Below are 21,750 nucleotides of genomic sequence, written 5' to 3' on the forward strand. Positions count from 1 at the left end.
ATTTCGCTCCAATTCACATTCCAAGTAATATTCGGCATGCTAATTACGTTGCCGATTGCCAAATTGCATTATCTCTTATTGTTTCCGAGATATGGACTATCGACATCTTGCAATATTGGCTCTCCTTCTAACTTGGGTCAAAATTGTAAAATGGTCTTATGAATTAGCGATTTCGTTCCAATTCACATTCCAAGTAATATTCGGCATGCTAATTACGTTGCCGATTGCCAAATTGCATTATCCCTTATAGTTTCCGAGATATGGACTATCGACATCTTGCAATATTGGCTCTGCCTCTAACTTGGGCCGGAATTGTAAAATGGTCTTATGAATTAGCGATTTCGTTGTAATTCACATTCCAAGTAATATTCGGCATGCTAATTACGTTGCCGGTTGCCAAATTGCATTATCTCTTATAGTTTCCGAGATATGGGCAATCGAAATTTTACACCTTAGAGTCTGTTTCTAACTTGGGTTAAAATTTTAAAATGGTCTCATGAATTAGCGATTTCGCTCAAATTCACATTCCAAGTAATATTCGGCATGCTAATTACGTTGCCGATTGCCAAATTGCATTATCTCTTCTAGTTTCCGAGATATGGACTATCGACATCTTGCAATATTGGCTCTGCTTCTAATTTGGGCCAGAATTGTAAAATGGCCTTATGAATTAGCGATTTCGTTGTAATTCACATTCCAAGTAATATTCGGCATGCTAATAACGTTGATGATTGCCAAATTGCATTATCTCTTATAGTTTCCGAGATATGTACTATCGACATCTTGCAATACTGGCTCTGCTTCTAACTTGGGCCAGAATTGTTAAATGGCCTTATGAATTAGTGATTTCGTTGTAATTCACATTCCAAGTAATATTCGGCATGCTAATAACGTTGCCGATTGCCAAATTACATTATCTCTTATAGTTTCCGAGATATGGACTGTCGACATTTTACAATATTGGCTCTGCATCTAACTTGGGCCAGAATTTAAAATGGCCTTACGAGTTAGCGATTTCGTTGTAATTCGCATTCCTAGTAATATTCGGCATGCTAATTACGTTGCCGATTGCCAAATTGCATTATCTCTTATAGTTTCCGAGATATGGACTATCGACATCTTGCAATATTGGCTCTGCCTCTAACTTGGGCCAGAATTGTAAAATGGTCTTATGAATTAGCGATTTCGTTGTAATTCACATTCCAAGTAATATTCGGCATGATAATTACGTTGCCGATTGCCATATTGCATTATCTCTTATAGTTTCCGAGATATGGACTATCGACATCTTGCAATATTGGCTCTGCCTCTAACTTGGGCCAGAATTGTAAAATGGTCTCATGAATTAGCGATTTCGCTCCAATTCACATTCCAAGTAATATTCGGCATGCTAATTACGTTGCCGATTGCCAAATTGCATTATCTCTTATAGTTTTCGAGATATGGACTATCGACATCTTGCAATATTGGCTCTGCCTCTAACTTGGGCCAGAATTGTAAAATGGTCTCATGAATTAGCGATTTCGCTCCAATTCACATTCCAAGTAATATTCGGCATGCTAATTACGTTGCCGATTGCCAAATTGCATTATCTCTTATAGCTTCCGAGATATGGACTATCGACACGTGACAATATTGGCTCTGCTTCTAACTTGGGTCAAAATTGTAAAATGGTCTTATGAATTAGCGATTTCGCTCCAATTCACATTCCAAGTAATATTCGGCATGCTAATTACGTTGCCGATTGCCAAATTGCATTATCTCTTATAGTTTCCGAGATATGGACTATCGACATCTTGCAATATTGGCTCTGCTTCTAACTTGGGCCAGAATTGTAAAATGGCCTTATGAATTAGCGATTTCGCTCCAATTCACATTCCAAGTAATATTCGGCATGCTAATTACGTTGCCGATTGCCAAATTGCATTATCTCTTATAGTTTCCGAAATATGGACTATCGACACGTGACAATATTGGCTCTGCTTCTAACTTGGGTCAAAATTGTAAAATGGCCTTATGAATTAGCGATTTCGCTCCAATTCACATTCCAAGTAATATTCGGCATGCTAATTACATTGCCGATTGCCAAATTGCATTATCCCTTATAGTTTCCGAGATATGGACTATCGACATCTTGCAATATTGGCTCTGCCTCTAACTTGGGCCGGAATTGTAAAATGGTCTTATGAATTAGCGATTTCGTTGTAATTCACAATCCAAGTAATATTCGGCATGCTAATTACGTTGCCGATTGCCAAATTGCATTATCTCTTATAGTTTCCGAGATATGGGCAATCGAAATTTTACATCGTAGAGTCTGTTTCTAACTTGGGTCAAAATCTTAAAATGGTCTCAAGAATTAGCGATTTCGCTCAAATTCACATTCCAAGTATTATTCGTCATGCTAATTACATTGCCGATTGCGAAATTGCATTATCTCTAATAGTTTCCGAGATATGGAATATCGACACCTGACAATATTTTCTCTGCCTCTAACTTGTGTCAAAATTGTAAAATGGTCTTATGAATTAGCGATTTCGCTCCAATTCACATTCCAAGTAATATTCGGCATGCTAATTACGTTGCCGATTGGCAAATTGCATTATCTCTTATAGTTTCCGAGATATGGACTATCGACATCTTGCAATATTGGCTCTGCTTCTAACTTGGGCCAGAATTGTAAAATGGTCTTATGAATTAGCGATTTCGTTGTAATTCACATTCCAAGTAATATTCGGCATGATAATTACGTTGCCGATTGCCAAATTGCATTATCTCTTATAGTTTCCGAGATATGGGCAATCGAAATTTTACACCTTAGGGTCTGTTTCTAACTTGAGTCAAAATCTTAAAATGGTCTCATGAATTAGCGATTTCGCTCAAATTCACATTCCAAGTAATAATCGTCATGCTAATTACATTGCCGATTGCCAAACTGCATCATCTCTAATAGTTTCCGAGATATGGACTATCGACACGTGACAATATTGGCTCTGCTTCTAACTTGGGTCAAAATTGTAAAATGGTCTTATGAATTAGCGATTTCGCTCCAATTCACATTCCAAGTAATATTCGGCATGCTAATTACGTTGCCGATTGCCAAATTGCATTATCTCTTATAGTTTCCGAGATATGGACTATCGACATCTTGCAATATTGGCTCTGCTTCTAACTTGGGCCAGAATTGTAAAATGGCCTTATGAATTAGTGATTTCGTTGTAATTCACATTCCAAGTAATATTCGGAATGCTAATAACGTTGCCGATTGCCAAATTGCATTATCTCTTATAGTTTCCGAGATATGGACTATCGACACGTGACAATATTGGCTCTGCCTCTAACTTGGGTCAAAATTGTAAAATGGTCTTATGAATTAGCGATTTCGCTCCAATTCACATTCCAAGTAATATTCGGCATGCTAATTACGTTGCCGATTGCCAAATTGCATTATCTCTTATAGTTTCCGAGATATGGACTATCGACATTTGACAATATTGTCTCTGCTTCTAACTTGTGTCAAAATTGTTAAATGGTCTTATGAATTAGCGATTTCGCCCCAATTCACATTCTAAGTAATATTCGGCATGCTAATTACGTTGCCGATTGCCAAATTGCATTATCTCTTATAGTTTCCGAGATATGGGCAATCGAAATTTTACACCTTAGAGTCTGTTTCTAACGGGTCAAAATCGTAAAATGGTCTTATGAATTAGCGATTTCGCTCAAATTCACATTCCAAGTAATATTCGGCATGCTAATTACGTTGCCGATTGCCAAATTGCATTATCTCTTATAGTTTCCGAGATATGGACTATCGACATCTTGCAATATTGGCTCTGCTTCTAACTTGGGCCAGAATTGTAAAATGGCCTTATGAATTAGTGATTTCGTTGTAATTCACATTCCAAGTAATATTCGGCATGCTAATAACGTGGCCGATTGCCAAATTGCATTATCTATTATAGTTTCCGAGATATGGACTATCGACACGTGACAATATTGGCTCTGCTTCTAACTTGGGTCAAAATTGTAAAATGGTCTTATGAATTAGCGATTTCGCTCCAATTCACATTCCAAGTAATATTCGGCATGCTAATTACGTTGATGATTGCCAAATTGCATTATCTCTTATAGTTTCCGAGATATGGACTATCGACATCTTGTAATATTGGCTCTGCTTCTAACTTGGGCCAGAATTGTAAAATGGCCTTATGAATTAGCGATTTCGCTCCAATTCACATTCCAAGTAATATTCGGCATGCTAATTACGTTGCCGATTGCCAAATTGCATTATCTCTTATAGTTTCCGAGATATGGGCAATCCAAATTTTACACCTTAGAGTCTGTTTCTAACGGGTCAAAATCGTAAAATGGTCTTATGAATTAGCGATTTCGCTCCAATTCACATTCCAAGTAATATTCGGCATGCTAATTACGTTGCCGATTGCCAAATTGCATTATCTCTTATAGTTTCCGAGATATGGACTATCGACATCTTGCAATATTGGCTCTGCTTCTAACTTGGGCCAGAATTGTAAAATGGCCTTATGAATTAGTGATTTCGTTGTAATTCACATTCCAAGTAATATTCGGCATGCTAATAACGTTGCCGATTGCCAAATTGCATTATCTCTTATAGTTTCCGAGATATGGACTATCGACACGTGACAATATTGGCTCTGCTTCTAACTTGGGCCAGAATTGTAAAATGGCCTTATGAATTAGTGATTTCGTTGTAATTCACATTCCAAGTAATATTCGGCATGCTAATAACGTTGCCGATTGCCAAATTGCATTATCTCTTATAGTTTCCGAGATGTGGACTATCGACATTTGACAATATTGTCTCTGCTTCTAACTTCTGTCAAAATTGTTAAATGGTCTTATGAATTAGCGATTTCGCTCCAATTCACATTCTAAGTAATATTCGGCATGCTAATTACGTTGCCGATTGCCAAATTGCATTATCTCTTATAGTTTCCGAGATATGGGCAATCGAAATTTTACACCTTAGAGTCTGTTTCTAACGGGTCAAAATCGTAAAATGGTCTTATGAATTAGCGATTTCGCTCAAATTCACATTCCAAGTAATATTCGTCATGCTAATTACATCGCCGATTGCCAAATTGCATTATCTCTTATAGTTTCCGAGATATGGACTATCAACATCTTGCAATATTGGCTCTGCTTCTAACTTGGGCCAGAATTGTAAAATGGCTTTATGAATTAGCGATTTCGTTGTAATTCACATTCCAAGTAATATTCGGCATGCTAATTACGTTGCCGATTGCCAAATTGCATTATCCCTTATAGTTTCCGAGATATGGACTATCGACATTTTACAATATTGGCTCTGCTTCTAACTTGGGTCAAAATTGTAAAATGGTCTTATGAATTAGCGATTTCGCTCCAATTCACATTCCAAGTAATATTCGGCATGCTAATTACGTTGCCGATTGTCAAATTGCATTATCTCTTATAGTTTCCGAGATATGGACTATCAACATTTTACAATATTGGCTCTGCTTCTAACTTGTGTCAAAATTGCAAAATGGTCTTATGAATTAGCGATTTCGCTCCAATTCATATTCTAAGTAATATTCGGCATGCTAATTACGTTGCCGATTGCCAAATTGCATTATCTCTTATAGTTTCCGAGATATGGGCAATCGAAATTTTACACCTTAGAGTCTGTTTCTAACTTGGGTCAAAATCGTAAAATGGTTTTATGAATTAGCGATTTCGCTCAAATTCACATTCCAAGTAATATTCGGCATGCTAATTACGTTGCCGATTGCCAAATTGCATTATCTTTTATAGTTTCCGAGATATGGGCAATCGAAATTTTACACCTTAGAGTCTGTTTCTAACGGGTCAAAATCGTAAAATGGTCTTATGAATTAGCGATTTCGCTCAAATTCACATTCCAAGTAATATTCGTCATGCTAATTACATTGCCGATTGCCAAATTGCATTATCTCTTATAGTTTCCGAGATATGGACTATCAACATCTTGCAATATTGGCTCTGCTTCTAACTTGGGCCAGAATTGTAAAATGGCTTTATGAATTAGCGATTTCGTTGTAATTCACATTCCAAGTAATATTCGGCATGCTAATTACGTTGCCGATTGCCAAATTGCATTATACCTTATAGTTTCCGAGATATGGACTATCGACATTTTACAATATTGGCTCTGCTTCTAACTTGGGTCAAAATTGTAAAATGGTCTTATGAATTAGCGATTTCGCTCCAATTCACATTCCAAGTAATATTCGGCATGCTAATTACGTTGCCGATTGCCAAATTGCATTATCTCTTATAGTTTCCGAGATATGGACTATCAACATTTTACAATATTGGCTCTGCTTCTAACTTGTGTCAAAATTGCAAAATGGTCTTATGAATTAGCGATTTCGCTCCAATTCATATTCTAAGTAATATTCGGCATGCTAATTACGTTGCCGATTGCCAAATTGCATTATCTCTTATAGTTTCCGAGATATGGGCAATCGAAATTTTACACCTTAGAGTCTGTTTCTAACTTGGGTCAAAATCGTAAAATGGTCTTATGAATTAGCGATTTCGCTCAAATTCACATTCCAAGTAATATTCGTCATGCTAATTACGTTGCCGATTGCCAAATTGCATTATCTCTTATAGTTTCCGAGATATGGACTATCGACATCTTGCAATATTGGCTCTGCTTCTAACTTGGGCCAGAATTGTAAAATGGCCTTATGAATTAGCGATTTCGCTCCAATTCACATTCCAAGTAATATTCGGCATGCTAATTACGTTGCCGATTGCCAAATTGCATTATCTCTTATAGTTTCCGAGATATGGACTATCGACATTTGACAATATTGTCTCTGCTTCTAACTTGTCTCAAAATTGTTAAATGGTCTTATGAATTAGCCATTTCGCTCCAATTCACATTCTAAGTAATATTCGGCATGCTAATTACGTTGCCGATTGCCAAATTGCATTATCTCTTATAGTTTCCGAGATATGGGCAATCGAAATTTTACACCTTAGAGTCTGTTCCTAACGGGTCAAAATCGTAAAATGGTCTTATGAATTAGCGATTTCGCTCAAATTCACATTCCAAGTAATATTCGTCATGCTAATTACATTGCCGATTGCCAAATTGCATTATCTCTTATAGTTTCCGAGATATGGACTATCGACATCTTGCAATATTGGCTCTGCCTCTAACTTGGGCCGGAATTGTAAAATGGTCTTATGAATTAGCGATTTCGTTGTAATTCACATTCCAAGTAATATTCGGCATGCTAATTACATTGCCGGTTGCCAAATTGCATTATCTCTTATAGTTTCCGAGATATGGGCAATCGAAATTTTACACCTTAGAGTCTGTTTCTAACTTGGGTTAAAATTTTAAAATGGTCTCATGAATTAGCGATTTCGCTCAAATTCACATTCCAAGTAATATTCGGCATGCTAATTACGTTGCCGATTGCCAAATTGCATTATCTCTTCTAGTTTCCGAGATATGGACTATCGACATCTTGCAATATTGGCTCTGCTTCTAATTTGGGCCAGAATTGTAAAATGGCCTTATGAATTAGCGATTTCGTTGTAATTCACATTCCAAGTAATATTCGGCATGCTAATAACGTTGATGATTGCCAAATTGCATTATCTCTTATAGTTTCCGAGATATGTACTATCGACATCTTGCAATACTGGCTCTGCTTCTAACTTGGGCCAGAATTGTTAAATGGCCTTATGAATTAGTGATTTCGTTGTAATTCACATTCCAAGTAATATTCGGCATGCTAATAACGTTGCCGATTGCCAAATTACATTATCTCTTATAGTTTCCGAGATATGGACTGTCGACATTTTACAATATTGGCTCTGCATCTAACTTGGGCCAGAATTTAAAATGGCCTTACGAGTTAGCGATTTCGTTGTAATTCGCATTCCCAGTAATATTCGGCATGCTAATTACGTTGCCGATTGCCAAATTGCATTATCTCTTATAGTTCCCGAGATATGGACTATCGACATCTTGCAATATCGGCTCTGCTTCTAACTTGGGCCAGAATTGTAAAATGGCCTTATGAATTAGCGATTTCGCTGTAATTCACATACCAAGTAATATTCGGCATGCTAATAGCGTTGCCGATTGCCAAATTGCATTATCTCTTATAGTTTCCCAGATATGTACTATCGACATCTTGCAATATTGGCTCTGCTTCTAACTTGGGCCAGAATTGTAAAATGGCCTTATGAATTAGTGATTTCTTTGTAATTCACATTCCAAGTAATATTCGGCATGCTAATAACGTTGCCGATTGCCAAATTACATTATCTCTTATAGTTTCCGAGATATGGACTATCGACATTTTACAATATTGGCTCTGCCTCTAACTTGGGTCAAAATTGTAAAATGGTCTTATGAATTAGCGATTTCGCTCCAATTCACATTCCAAGTAATATTCGGCATGCTAATTACGTTGCCGATTGCCAAATTGCATTATCACTTATAGTTTCCGAGATATGGACTATCGACATCTTGCAATATTGGCTCTGCTTCTAACTTGGGTCAAAATTGTAAAATGGTCTTATGAATTAGCGATTTCGCTCCAATTCACATTCCAAGTAATATTCGGCATGCTAATTACGTTGTCGATTGCCAAATTGCATTATCTCTTATATTTTCCGAGATATGGACTATCGACGTCTTGCAATATTGGCTCTGCTTCTAACTTGGCCAGAATTGTAAAATGGTGTTATGAATTAGCGATTCGTTGTAATTCACATTCCATGTAATATTCGGCATGCTAATTACGTTGCCGATTGCCAAATTGCATTATCTCTTATAGTATCCGAGATATAGAATATCGACATTTTACAATATTGGCTCTGCTTCTAACTTGTGTCAAAATTGTAAAATGGTCTTATGAATTAGCGATTTCGCTCTAATTCACATTCCAAGTAATATTCGGCATGCTAATTACGTTGCCGATTGCCAAATTGCATTATCACTTATAGTTTCCGAGATATGGACTATCGACATCTTGCAATATTGGCTCTGCTTCTAACTTGGGTCAAAATTGTAAAATGGTCTTATGAATTAGCGATTTCGCTCCAATTCACATTCCAAGTAATATTCGGCATGCTAATTACGTTGTCGATTGCCAAATTGCATTATCTCTTATAGTTTCCGAGATATGGACTATCGACATCTTGCAATATTGGCTCTGCCTCTAACTTGGGCCAGAATTGTAAAATGGTCTTATGAATTAGCGATTTCGTTGTAATTCACATTCCAAGTAATATTCGGCATGATAATTACGTTGCCGATTGCCAAATTGCATTATCTCTTATAGTTTCCGAGATATGGGCAATCGAAATTTTACACCTTAGAGTCTGTTTCTAACTTGAGTCAAAATCTTAAAATGGTCTCATGAATTAGCGATTTCGCTCAAATTCACATTCCAAGTAATATTCGTCATGCTAATTACATTGCCGATTGCCAAATTGCATTATCTCTAATAGTTTCCGAGATATGGACTATCGACACGTGACAATATTGGCTCTGCTTCTAACTTGGGTCAAAATTGTAAAATGGTCTTATGAATTAGCGATTTCGCTCCAATTCACATTCCAAGTAATATTCGGCATGCTAATTACGTTTCCGATTGCCAAATTGCATTATCTCTTATAGCTTCCGAGATATGGACTATCGACATTTGACAATATTGTCTCTGCTTCTAACTTGTGTCAAAATTGTAAAATGGTCTTATGAATTAGCGATTTCGCTCCAATTCACATTCTAAGTAATATTCAGCATGCTAATTACGTTGCTGATTGCCAAATTGCATTATCTCTTATAGTTTCCGAGATATGGGCAATCGAAATTTTACACCTTAGAGTCTGTTCCTAACGGGTCAAAATCGTAAAATGGTCTTATGAATTAGCGATTTCGCTCAAATTCACATTCCAAGTAATATTCGTCATGCTAATTACATTGCCGATTGCCAAATTGCATTATCTCTTATAATTTCCGAGATATGGACTATCAATATCTTGCAATATTGGCTCTGCTTCTAACTTGGGCCAGAATTGTAAAATGGCTTTATGAATTAGCGATTTCGTTGTAATTCCCATTCCAAGTAATATTCGGCATGCTAATTACGTTGCCGATTGCCAAATTGCATTATCCCTTATAGTTTCCGAGATATGGACTATCGACATTTTACAATATTGGCTCTGTTTCTAACTTGGGTCAAAATTGTAAAATGGTCTTATGAATTAGCGATATCGCTCCAATTCACATTCCAAGTAATATTCGGCATGCTAATTACGTTGCCGATTGCCAAATTGCATTATCCCTTATAGTTTCCGAGATATGGACTATCGACATCTTGCAATATTGGCTCTGCCTCTAACTTGGGCCGGAATTGTAAAATGGTCTTATAAATTAGCGATTTCGTTGTAATTCACATTCCAAGTAATACTCGGCATGCTAATTACGTTGCCGATTGCCAAATTGCATTATCTCTTATAGTTTCCGAGATATAGGCAATCGAAATTTTACACCGTAGAGTCTGTTTCTAACTTGGGTCAAAATCTTAAAATGGTCTCATGAATTAGCGATTTCGCTCAAATTCACATTCCAAGTAATATTCGTCATGCTAATTACATTGCCGATTGCCAAACTGCATTATCTCTAATAGTTTCCGAGATATGGACTATCGACACGTGACAATATTGGCTCTGCTTCTAACTTGGGTCAAATTGTAAAATGGTCTTATGAATTAGCGATTTCGCTCCAATTCACATTCCAAGTAATATTCGGCATGCTAATTACGTTGCCGATTGCCAAATTGCATTATCTCTTATAGTTTCCGAGATATGGACTATCGACATCTTGCAATATTGGCTCTGCTTCTAACTTGGGTCAAAATTGTAAAATGGTCTTATGAATTAGCGATTTCGCTCCAATTCACATTCCAAGTAATATTCGGCATGCTAATTACGTTGCCGATTGCCAAATTGCATTATCTCTTATTGTTTCCGAGATATGGACTATCGACATCTTGCAATATTGGCTCTGTTTCTAACTTGGGCCAGAATTGTAAAATGGCCTTATGAATTAGCGATTTCGCTCCAATTCACATTATAAGTAATATTCGGCATGCTAATTACGTTGCCGATTGCCAAATTGCATTATCTCTTATAGTTTCCGAGATATGGGCAATCCAAATTTTACACCTTAGAATCTGTTCCTAACGGGTCAAAATCGTAAAATGGTCTTATGAATTAGCGATTTCGCTCAAATTCACATTCCAAGTAATATTCGTCATGCTAATTACATTGCCGATTGCCAAATTGCATTATCTCTTATAGTTTCCGAGATATGGACTATCAATATCTTGCAATATTGGCTCTGCTTCTAACTTGGGCCAGAATTGTAAAATGGCTTTATGAATTAGCGATTTCGTTGTAATTCACATTCCAAGTAATATTCGGCATGCTAATTACGTTGCCGATTGCCAAATTGCATTATCCCTTATAGTTTCCGAGATATGGACTATCGACATTTTACAATATTGGCTCTGCTTCTAACTTGGGTCAAAATTGTAAAATGGTCTTATGAATTAGCGATTTCGCTCCAATTCACATTCCAAGTAATATTCGGCATGCTAATTACATTGCCGATTGCCAAATTGCATTATCCCTTATAGTTTCCGAGATATGGACTATCGACATCTTGCAATATTGGCTCTGCCTCTAACTTGGGCCGGAATTGTAAAATGGTCTTATGAATTAGCGATTTCGTTGTAATTCACATTCCAAGTAATATTCGGCATGCTAATTACGTTGCCGATTGCCAAATTGCATTATCTCTTATAGTTTCCGAGATATGGGCAATCGAAATTTTACACCGTAGAGTCTGTTTCTAACTTGGGTCAAAATCTTAAAATGGTCTCAAGAATTAGCGATTTCGCTCAAATTCACATTCCAAGTAATATTCGTCATGCTAATTACATTGCCGATTGCGAAATTGCATTATCTCTAATAGTTTCCGAGATATGGACTATCGACACCTGACAATATTTTCTCTGCCTCTAACTTGTGTCAAAATTGTAAAATGGACTTATGAATTAGCGATTTCGCTCCAATTCACATTCCAAGTAATATTCGGCATGCTAATTACGTTGCCGATTGCCAAATTGCATTATCTCTTATAGTTTCCGAGATATGGGCAATCGAAATTTTACACTTTAGAGTCTGTTTCTAACGGGTCAAAATCGTAAAATGGTCTTATGAATTAGCGATTTCGCTCAAATTCACATTCCAAGTAATATTCGGCATGCTAATTACGTTGCCGATTGCCAAATTGCATTATCTCTTATAGTTTCCGAGATATGGACTATCGACATCTTGCAATATTGGCTCTGCTTCTAACTTGGGCCAGAATTGTAAAATGGCCTTATGAATTAGTGATTTCGTTGTAATTCACATTCCAAGTAATATTCGGCATGCTAATAACGTTGCCGATTGCCAAATTGCATTATCCCTTATAGTTTCCGAGATATGGACTATCGACACGTGACAATATTGGCTCTGCTTCTAACTTGGGTCAAAATTGTAAAATGGTCTTATGAATTAGCGATTTCGCTCCAATTCACATTCCAAGTAATATTCGGCATGCTAATTACGTTGCCGATTGTCAAATTGCATTATCTCTTATATTTTCCGAGATATGGACTATCAACATTTTACAATATTGGCTCTGCTTCGTACTTGTGTCAAAATTGCAAAATGGTCTTATGAATTAGCGATTTCGCTCCAATTCATATTCTAAGTAATATTCGGCATGCTAATTACGTTGCCGATTGCCAAATTGCATTATCTCTTATAGTTTCCGAGATATGGGCAATCGAAATTTTACACCTTAGAGACTGTTTCTAACTTGGGTCAAAATCGTAAAATGGTCTTATGAATTAGCGATTTCGCTCAAATTCACATTCCAAGTAATATTCGGCATGCTAATTACGTTGCCGATTGCCAAATTGCATTATCTCTTATAGTTTCCGAGATATGGGCAATCGAAATTTTACACCTTAGAGTCTGTTTCTAACGGGTCAAAATCGTATAATGGTCTTATGAGTTAGCGATTTCGCTCAAATTCACATTCCAAGTAATATTCGTCATGCTAATTACATTGCCGATTGCCAAATTGCATTATCTCTTATAGTTTCCGAGATATGGACTATCAACATCTTGCAATATTGGCTCTGCTTCTAACTTGGGCCAGAATTGTAAAATGGCTTTATGAATTAGCGATTTCGTTGTAATTCACATTCCAAGTAATATTCGGCATGCTAATTACGTTGCCGATTGCCAAATTGCATTATCCCTTATAGTTTCCGAGATATGGACTATCGACATTTTACAATATTGGCTCTGCTTCTAACTTGGGTAAAAATTGTAAAATGGTCTTATGAATTAGCGATTTCGTTCCAATTCACATTCCAAGTAATATTCGGCATGCTAATTACGTTGCCGATTGCCAAACTGCATTATCTCTTATAGTTTCCGAGATATGGACTATCGACATCTTGCAATATTGGCTCTGCTTCTAACTTGGGCCAGAATTGTAAAATGGCCTTATGAATTAGTGATTTCGTTGTAATTCACATTCCAAGTAATATTCGGCATGCTAATAACGTTGCCGATTGCCAATTTGCATTATCTCTTATAGTTTCCGAGATGTGGACTATCGACACGTGACAATATTGGCTCTGCTTCTAACTTGGGTCAAAATTGTAAAATGGTCTTATGAATTAGCGATTTCGCTCCAATTCACATTCCAAGTAATATTCGGCATGCTAATTACATTGCCGATTGCGAAATTGCATTATATCTAATAGTTTCCGAGATATGGACTATCGACACCTGACAATATTTTCTCTGCTTCTAACTTGTGTCAAAATTGTAAAATGGTCTTATGAATTAGCGATTTCGCTCCAATTCACATTCCAAGTAATATTCGGCATGCTAATTACGTTGCCGATTGCCAATTTGCATTATCTCTTATAGTTTCCGAGATATGGATTATCGACATCTTGCAATATTGGCTCTGCTTCTAACTTGGGCCAGAATTGTAAAATGGTCTTATGAATTAGCGATTTCGTTGTAATTCACATTCCAAGTAATATTCGGCATGATAATTACGTTGCCGATTGCCAAATTGCATTATCTCTTATAGTTTCCGAGATATGATCAATCGAAATTTTACACCTTAGGGTCTGTTTCTAACTTGAGTCAAAATCTTAAAATGGTCTCATGAATTAGCGATTTCGCTCAAATTCACATTCCAAGTAATATTCGTCATGCTAATTACATTGCCGATTGCCAAACTGCATTATCTCTAATAGTTTCCGAGATATGGACTATCGACACGTGACAATATTGGCTCTGCTTCTAACTTGGGTCAAAATTGTAAAATGGTCTTATGAATTAGCGATTTCGCTCCAATTCACATTCCAAGTAATATTCGGCATGCTAATTACGTTGCCGATTGCCAAATTGCATTATCTCTTATAGTTTCCGAGATATGGACTATCGACATCTTGCAATATTGGCTCTGCTTCTAACTTGGGCCAGAATTGTAAAATGGACTTATGAATTAGTGATTTCGTTGTAATTCACATTCCAAGTAATATTCGGCATGCTAATAACGTTGCCGATTGCCAAATTGCATTATCTCTTATAGTTTCCGAGATATGGACTATCGACACGTGACAATATTGGCTCTGCTTCTAACTTGGGTCAAAATTGTAAAATGGTCTTATGAATTAGCGATTTCGCTCCAATTCACATTCCAAGTAATATTCGGCATGCTAATTACGTTGCCGATTGCCAAATTGCATTATCTCTTATAGTTTCCGAGATATGGACTATCGACATCTTGCAATATTGGCTCTGCTTCTAACTTGGGCCAGAATTGTAAAATGGCCTTATGAATTAGCGATTTCGCTCCAATTCACATTCCAAGTAATATTCGGCATGCTAATTACGTTGCCGATTGCCAAATTGCATTATCTCTTATAGTTTCCGAGATATGGACTATCGACATTTGACAATATTGTCTCTGCTTCTAACTTGTGTCAAAATTGTTAAATGGTCTTATGAATTAGCGATTTCGCTCCAATTTACATTCTAAGTAATATTCGGCATGCTAATTACGTTGCCGATTGCCAAATTGCATTATCTCTTATAGTTTCCGAGATATGGGCAATCGAAATTTTACACCTTAGAGTCTGTTTCTAACGGGTCAAAATCGTAAAATGGTCTTATGAATTAGCGATTTCGCTCAAATTCACATTCCAAGTAATATTCGGCATGCTAATTACGTTGCCGATAGCCAAATTGCATTATCTCTTATAGTTTCCGAGATATGGACTATCGACATCTTGCAATATTGGCTCTGCTTCTAACTTGGGCCAGAATTGTAAAATGGCCTTATGAATTAGTGATTTCGTTGTAATTCACATTCCAAGTAATATTCGGCATGCTAATAACGTTGCCGATTGCCAAATTGCATTATCTCTTATAGTTTCCGAGATATGGACTATCGACACGTGACAATATTGGCTCTGCTTCTAACTTGGGTCAAAATTGTAAAATGGTCTTATGAATTAGCGATTTCGCTCCAATTCACATTCCAAGTAATATTCGGCATGCTAATTACGTTGATGATTGCCAAATTGCATTATCTCTTATAGTTTCCGAGATATGGACTATCGACATCTTGCAATATTGGCTCTGCTTCTAACTTGGGCCAGAATTGTAAAATGGCCTTATGAATTAGCGATTTCGCTCCAATTCACATTCCAAGTAATATTCGGCATGCTAATTACGTTGCCGATTGCCAAATTGCGTTTTCTCTTATAGTTTCCGAGATATGGACTATCGACATTTGACAATATTGTCTCTGCTTCTAACTTGTGTCAAAATTGTTAAATGGTCTTATGAATTAGCGATTTCGCTCCAATTCACATTCTAAGTAATATTCGGCATGCTAATTACGTTGCCGATTGCCAAATTGCATTATCTCTTATAGTTTCCGAGATATGGGCAATCGAAATTTTACACCTTAGAGTCTGTTTCTAACGGGTCAAAATCGTAAAATGGTCTTATGAATTAGCGATTTCGCTCAAATTCACATTCCAAGTAATATTCGTCATGCTAATTACATTGCCGATTGCCAAATTGCATTATCTCTTATGGTTTCCGAGATATGGACTATCAACATCTTGCAATATTGGCTCTGCTTCTAACTTGGGCCAGAATTGTAAAATGGCTTTATGAATTAGCGATTTCGTTGTAATTCACATTCCAAGTAATATTCGGCATGCTAATTACGTTGCCGATTGCCAAATTGCATTATCCCTTATAGTTTCCGAGATATGGACTATCGACATTTTACAATATTGGCTCTGCTTCTAACTTGGGTCAAAATTGTAAAATGGTCTTATGAATTAGCGATTTCGCTCCAATTCACATTCCAAGTAATATTCGGCATGCTAATTACGTTGCCGATTGCCAAATTGCATTATCTCTTATAGTTTCCGAGATATGGACTATCAACATTTTACAATATTGGCTCTGTTTCTAACTTGTGTCAAAATTGTAAAATGGTCTTATGAATTAGCGATTTCGCTCCAATTCACATTCCAAGTAATATTCGGCATGCTAATTACGTTGCCGATTGCCAAACTGCATTATCTCTTATAGTTTCCGAGATATGGACTATCGACATCTTGCAATATTGGCTCTGCTTCTAACTTGGGCCAGAATTGTAAAATGGCCTTATGAATTAGTGATTTCGTTGTAATTCACATTCCAAGTAATATTCGGCATGCTAATAACGTTGCCGATTGCCAATTTGCATTATCTCTTATAGTTTCCGAGATATGGACTATCGACACGTGACAATATTGGCTCTGCTTCTAACTTGGGTCAAAATTGTAAAATGGTCTTATGAATTAGCGATTTCGCTCCAATTCACATTCCAAGTAATATTCGGCATGCTAATTACGTTGCCGATTGCCAAATTGCATTATCTCTTATAGTTTCCGAGATATGGACTATCGACACCTGACAATATTTTCTCTGCTTCTAACTTGTGTCAAAATTGTAAAATGGTCTTATGAATTAGCGATTTCGCTCCAATTCACATTCCAAGTAATATTCGGCATGCTAATTACGTTGCCGATTGCCAAATTGCATTATCTCTTATAGTTTCCGAGATATGGATTATCGACATCTTGCAATATTGGCTCTGCTTCTAACTTGGGCCAGAATTGTAAAATGGTCTTATGAATTAGCGATTTCGTTGTAATTCACATTCCAAGTAATATTCGGCATGATAATTACGTTGCCGATTGCCAAATTGCATTATCTCTTATAGTTTCCGAGATATGATCAATCGAAATTTTACACCTTAGGGTCTGTTTCTAACTTGAGTCAAAATCTTAAAATGGTCTCATGAATTAGCGATTTCGCTCAAATTCACATTCCAAGTAATATTCGTCATGCTAATTACATTGCCGATTGCCAAACTGCATTATCTCTAATAGTTTCCGAGATATGGACTATCGACACGTGACAATATTGGCTCTGCTTCTAACTTGGGTCAAAATTGTAAAATGGTCTTATGAATTAGCGATTTCGCTCCAATTCACATTCCAAGTAATATTCGGCATGCTAATTACGTTGCCGATTGCCAAATTGCATTATCTCTTATAGTTTCCGAGATATGGACTATCGACATCTTGCAATATTGGCTCTGCTTCTAACTTGGGCCAGAATTGTAAAATGGACTTATGAATTAGTGATTTCGTTGTAATTCACATTCCAAGTAATATTCGGCATGCTAATAACGTTGCCGATTGCCAAATTGCATTATCTCTTATAGTTTCCGAGATATGGACTATCGACACGTGACAATATTGGCTCTGCTTCTAACTTGGGTCAAAATTGTAAAATGGTCTTATGAATTAGCGATTTCGCTCCAATTCACATTCCAAGTAATATTCGGCATGCTAATTACGTTGCCGATTGCCAAATTGCATTATCTCTTATAGTTTCCGAGATATGGACTATCGACATCTTGCAATATTGGCTCTGCTTCTAACTTGGGCCAGAATTGTAAAATGGCCTTATGAATTAGCGATTTCGCTCCAATTCACATTCCAAGTAATATTCGGCATGCTAATTACGTTGCCGATTGCCAAATTGCATTATCTCTTATAGTTTCCGAGATATGGACTATCGACATTTGACAATATTGTCTCTGCTTCTAACTTGTGTCAAAATTGTTAAATGGTCTTATGAATTAGCGATTTCGCTCCAATTCACATTCTAAGTAATATTCGGCATGCTAATTACGTTGCCGATTGCCAAATTGCATTATCTCTTATAGTTTCCGAGATATGGGCAATCGAAATTTTACACCTTAGAGTCTGTTTCTAACGGGTCAAAATCGTAAAATGGTCTTATGAATTAGCGATTTCGCTCAAATTCACATTCCAAGTAATATTCGGCATGCTAATTACGTTGCCGATTGCCAAATTGCATTATCTCTTATAGTTTCCGAGATATGGACTATCGACATCTTGCAATATTGGCTCTGCTTCTAACTTGGGCCAGAATTGTAAAATGGCCTTATGAATTAGTGATTTCGTTGTAATTCACATTCCAAGTAATATTCGGCATGCTAATAACGTTGCCGATTGCCAAATTGCATTATCTCTTATAGTTTCCGAGATATGGACTATCGACACGTGACAATATTGGCTCTGCTTCTAACTTGGGTCAAAATTGTAAAATGGTCTTATGAATTAGCGATTTCGCTCCAATTCACATTCCAAGTAATATTCGGCATGCTAATTACGTTGATGATTGCCAAATTGCATTATCTCTTATAGTTTCCGAGATATGGACTATCGACATCTTGCAATATTGGCTCTGCTTCTAACTTGGGTCAGAATTGTAAAATGGCCTTATGAATTAGCGATTTCGCTCCAATTCACATTCCAAGTAATATTCGGCATGCTAATTACGTTGCCGATTGCCAAATTGCATTTTCTCTTATAGTTTCCGAGATATGGACTATCGACATTTGACAATATTGTCTCTGCTTCTAACTTGTGTCAATATTGTTAAATGGTCTTATGAATTAGCGATTTCGCTCCAATTCACATTCTAAGTAATATTCGGCATGCTAATTACGTTGCCGATTGCCAAATTGCATTATCTCTTATAGTTTCCGAGATATGGGCAATCGAAATTTTACACCTTAGAGTCTGTTTCTAACTTGGGTCAAAATCGTAAAATGGTCTTATGAATTAGCGATTTCGCTCAAATTCACATTCCAAGTAATATTCGGCATGCTAATTACGTTGCCGATTGCCAAATTGCATTATCTCTTATAGTTTCCGAGATATGGGCAATCGAAATTTTACACCTTAGAGTCTGTTTCTAACTTGGGTCAAAATCGTAAAATGGTCTTATGAATTAGCGATTTCGCTCAAATTCACATTCCAAGTAATATTCGTCATGCTAATTACGTTGCCGATTGCCAAATTGCATTTTCTCTTATAGTTTCCGAGATATGGACTATCGACATTTGACAATATTGTCTCTGCTTCTAACTTGTGTCAAAATTGTTAAATGGTCTTATGAATTAGCGATTTCGCTCCAATTCACATTCTAAGTAATATTCGGCATGCTAATTACGTTGCCGATTGCCAAATTGCATTATCTCTTATAGTTTCCGAGATATGGGCAATCGAAATTTTACACCTTAGAGTCTGTTTCTAACGGGTCAAAATCGTAAAATGGTCTTATGAATTAGCGATTTCGCTCAAATTCACATTCCAAGTAATATTCGTCGTGCTAATTACATTTCCGATTGCCAAATTGCATTATCTCTTATAGTTTCCGAGATATGGACTATCAACATCTTGCAATATTGGCTCTGCTTCTAACTTGGGCCAGAATTGTAAAATGGCTTTATGAATTAGCGATTTCGTTGTAATTCACATTCCAAGTAATATTCGGCATGCTAATTACGTTGCCGATTGCCAAATTGCATTATCCCTTATAGTTTCCGAGATATGGACTATCGACATTTTACAATATTGGCTCTGCTTCTAACTTGGGTCAAAATTGTAAAATGGTCTTATGAATTAGCGATTTCGCTAAAATTCACATTCCAAGTAATATTCGGCATGCTAATTACGTTGCCGATTGCCAAATTGTATTATCTCTTATATTTTCCGAGATATGGACTATCAACATTTTACAATATTGGCTCTGCTTCTAACTTGTGTCAAAATTGCAAAATGGCCTTATGAATTAGCGATTTCGCTCCAATTCATATTCTAAGTAATATTCGGCATGCTAATTACGTTGCCGATTGCCAAATTGCATTATCTCTTATAGTTTCCGAGATATGGGCAATCGAAATTTTACACCTTAGAGTCTGTTTCTAACTTGGGTCAAAATCGTAAAATGGTCTTATGAATTAGCGATTTCGCTCAAATCCACATTCCAAGTAATATTCGGCATGCTAATTACGTTGCCGATTGCCAAATTGCATTATCTCTTATAGTTTCCGAGATATGGGCAATCGAAATTTTACACCTTAGAGTCTGTTTCTAACTTGGGTCAAAATCGTAAAATGGTCTTATGAATTAGCGATTTCGCTCAAATTCACATTCCAAGTAATATTCGTCATGCTAATTACTTTGCCGATTGCCAAATTGCATTATCTCTTATAGTTTCCGAGATATGGACTATCAACATCTTGCAATATTGGCTCTGCTTCTAACTTGGGCCAGAATTGTAAAATGGCTTTATGAATTAGCGATTTCGTTGTAATTCACATTCCAAGTAATATTCGGCATGCTAATTACGTTGCCGATTGCCAAATTGCATTATCCCTTATAGTTTCCGAGATATGGACTATCGACATTTTACAATATTGGCTCTGCTTCTAACTTGGGCCAAATTGTAAAATGGTCTTATGAATTAGCGATTTCGCTCCAATTCACATTCCAAGTAATATTCGGCATGCTAATTACGTTGCCGATTGCCAAATTGCATTATCTCTTATAGTTTCCGAGATATGGACTATCAACATTTTACAATATTGGCTCTGCTTCTAACTTGTGTCAAAATTGCAAAATGGTCTTATGAATTAGAGATTTCGCTCCAATTCATATTCTAAGTAATATTCGGCATGCTAATTACGTTGCCGATTGCCAAATTGCATTATCTCTTATAGTTTCCGGGATATGGGCAATCGAAATTTTACACCTTAGAGTCTGTTTCTAACTTGGGTCAAAACCGTAAAATGGTCTTATGAATTAGCGATTTCGCTCAAATTCACATTCCAAGTAATATTCGTCATGCTAATTACATTGCCGATTGCCAAATTGCATTATCTCTTATAGTTTCCGAGATATGGACTATCAACATCTTGCAATATTGGCTCTGCTTCTAACTTGGGCCAGAATTGTTAAATGGCTTTATGAATTAGCAATTTCGTTGTAATTCACATTCCAAGTAATATTCGGCATGCTAATTACGTTGCCGATTGCCAAATTGCATTATCCCTTATAGTTTCCGAGATATGGACTATCGATATCTTGCAATATTGGCTCTGCCTCTAACTTGGGCCGGAATTGTAAA

This window comes from Rhynchophorus ferrugineus, unplaced genomic scaffold (genome assembly GCF_030347505.1).
Source record: "Rhynchophorus ferrugineus isolate W39M unplaced genomic scaffold, kcgeb_rfMv2 rfM2, whole genome shotgun sequence".
Taxonomy (NCBI): domain Eukaryota; kingdom Metazoa; phylum Arthropoda; class Insecta; order Coleoptera; family Curculionidae; genus Rhynchophorus; species Rhynchophorus ferrugineus.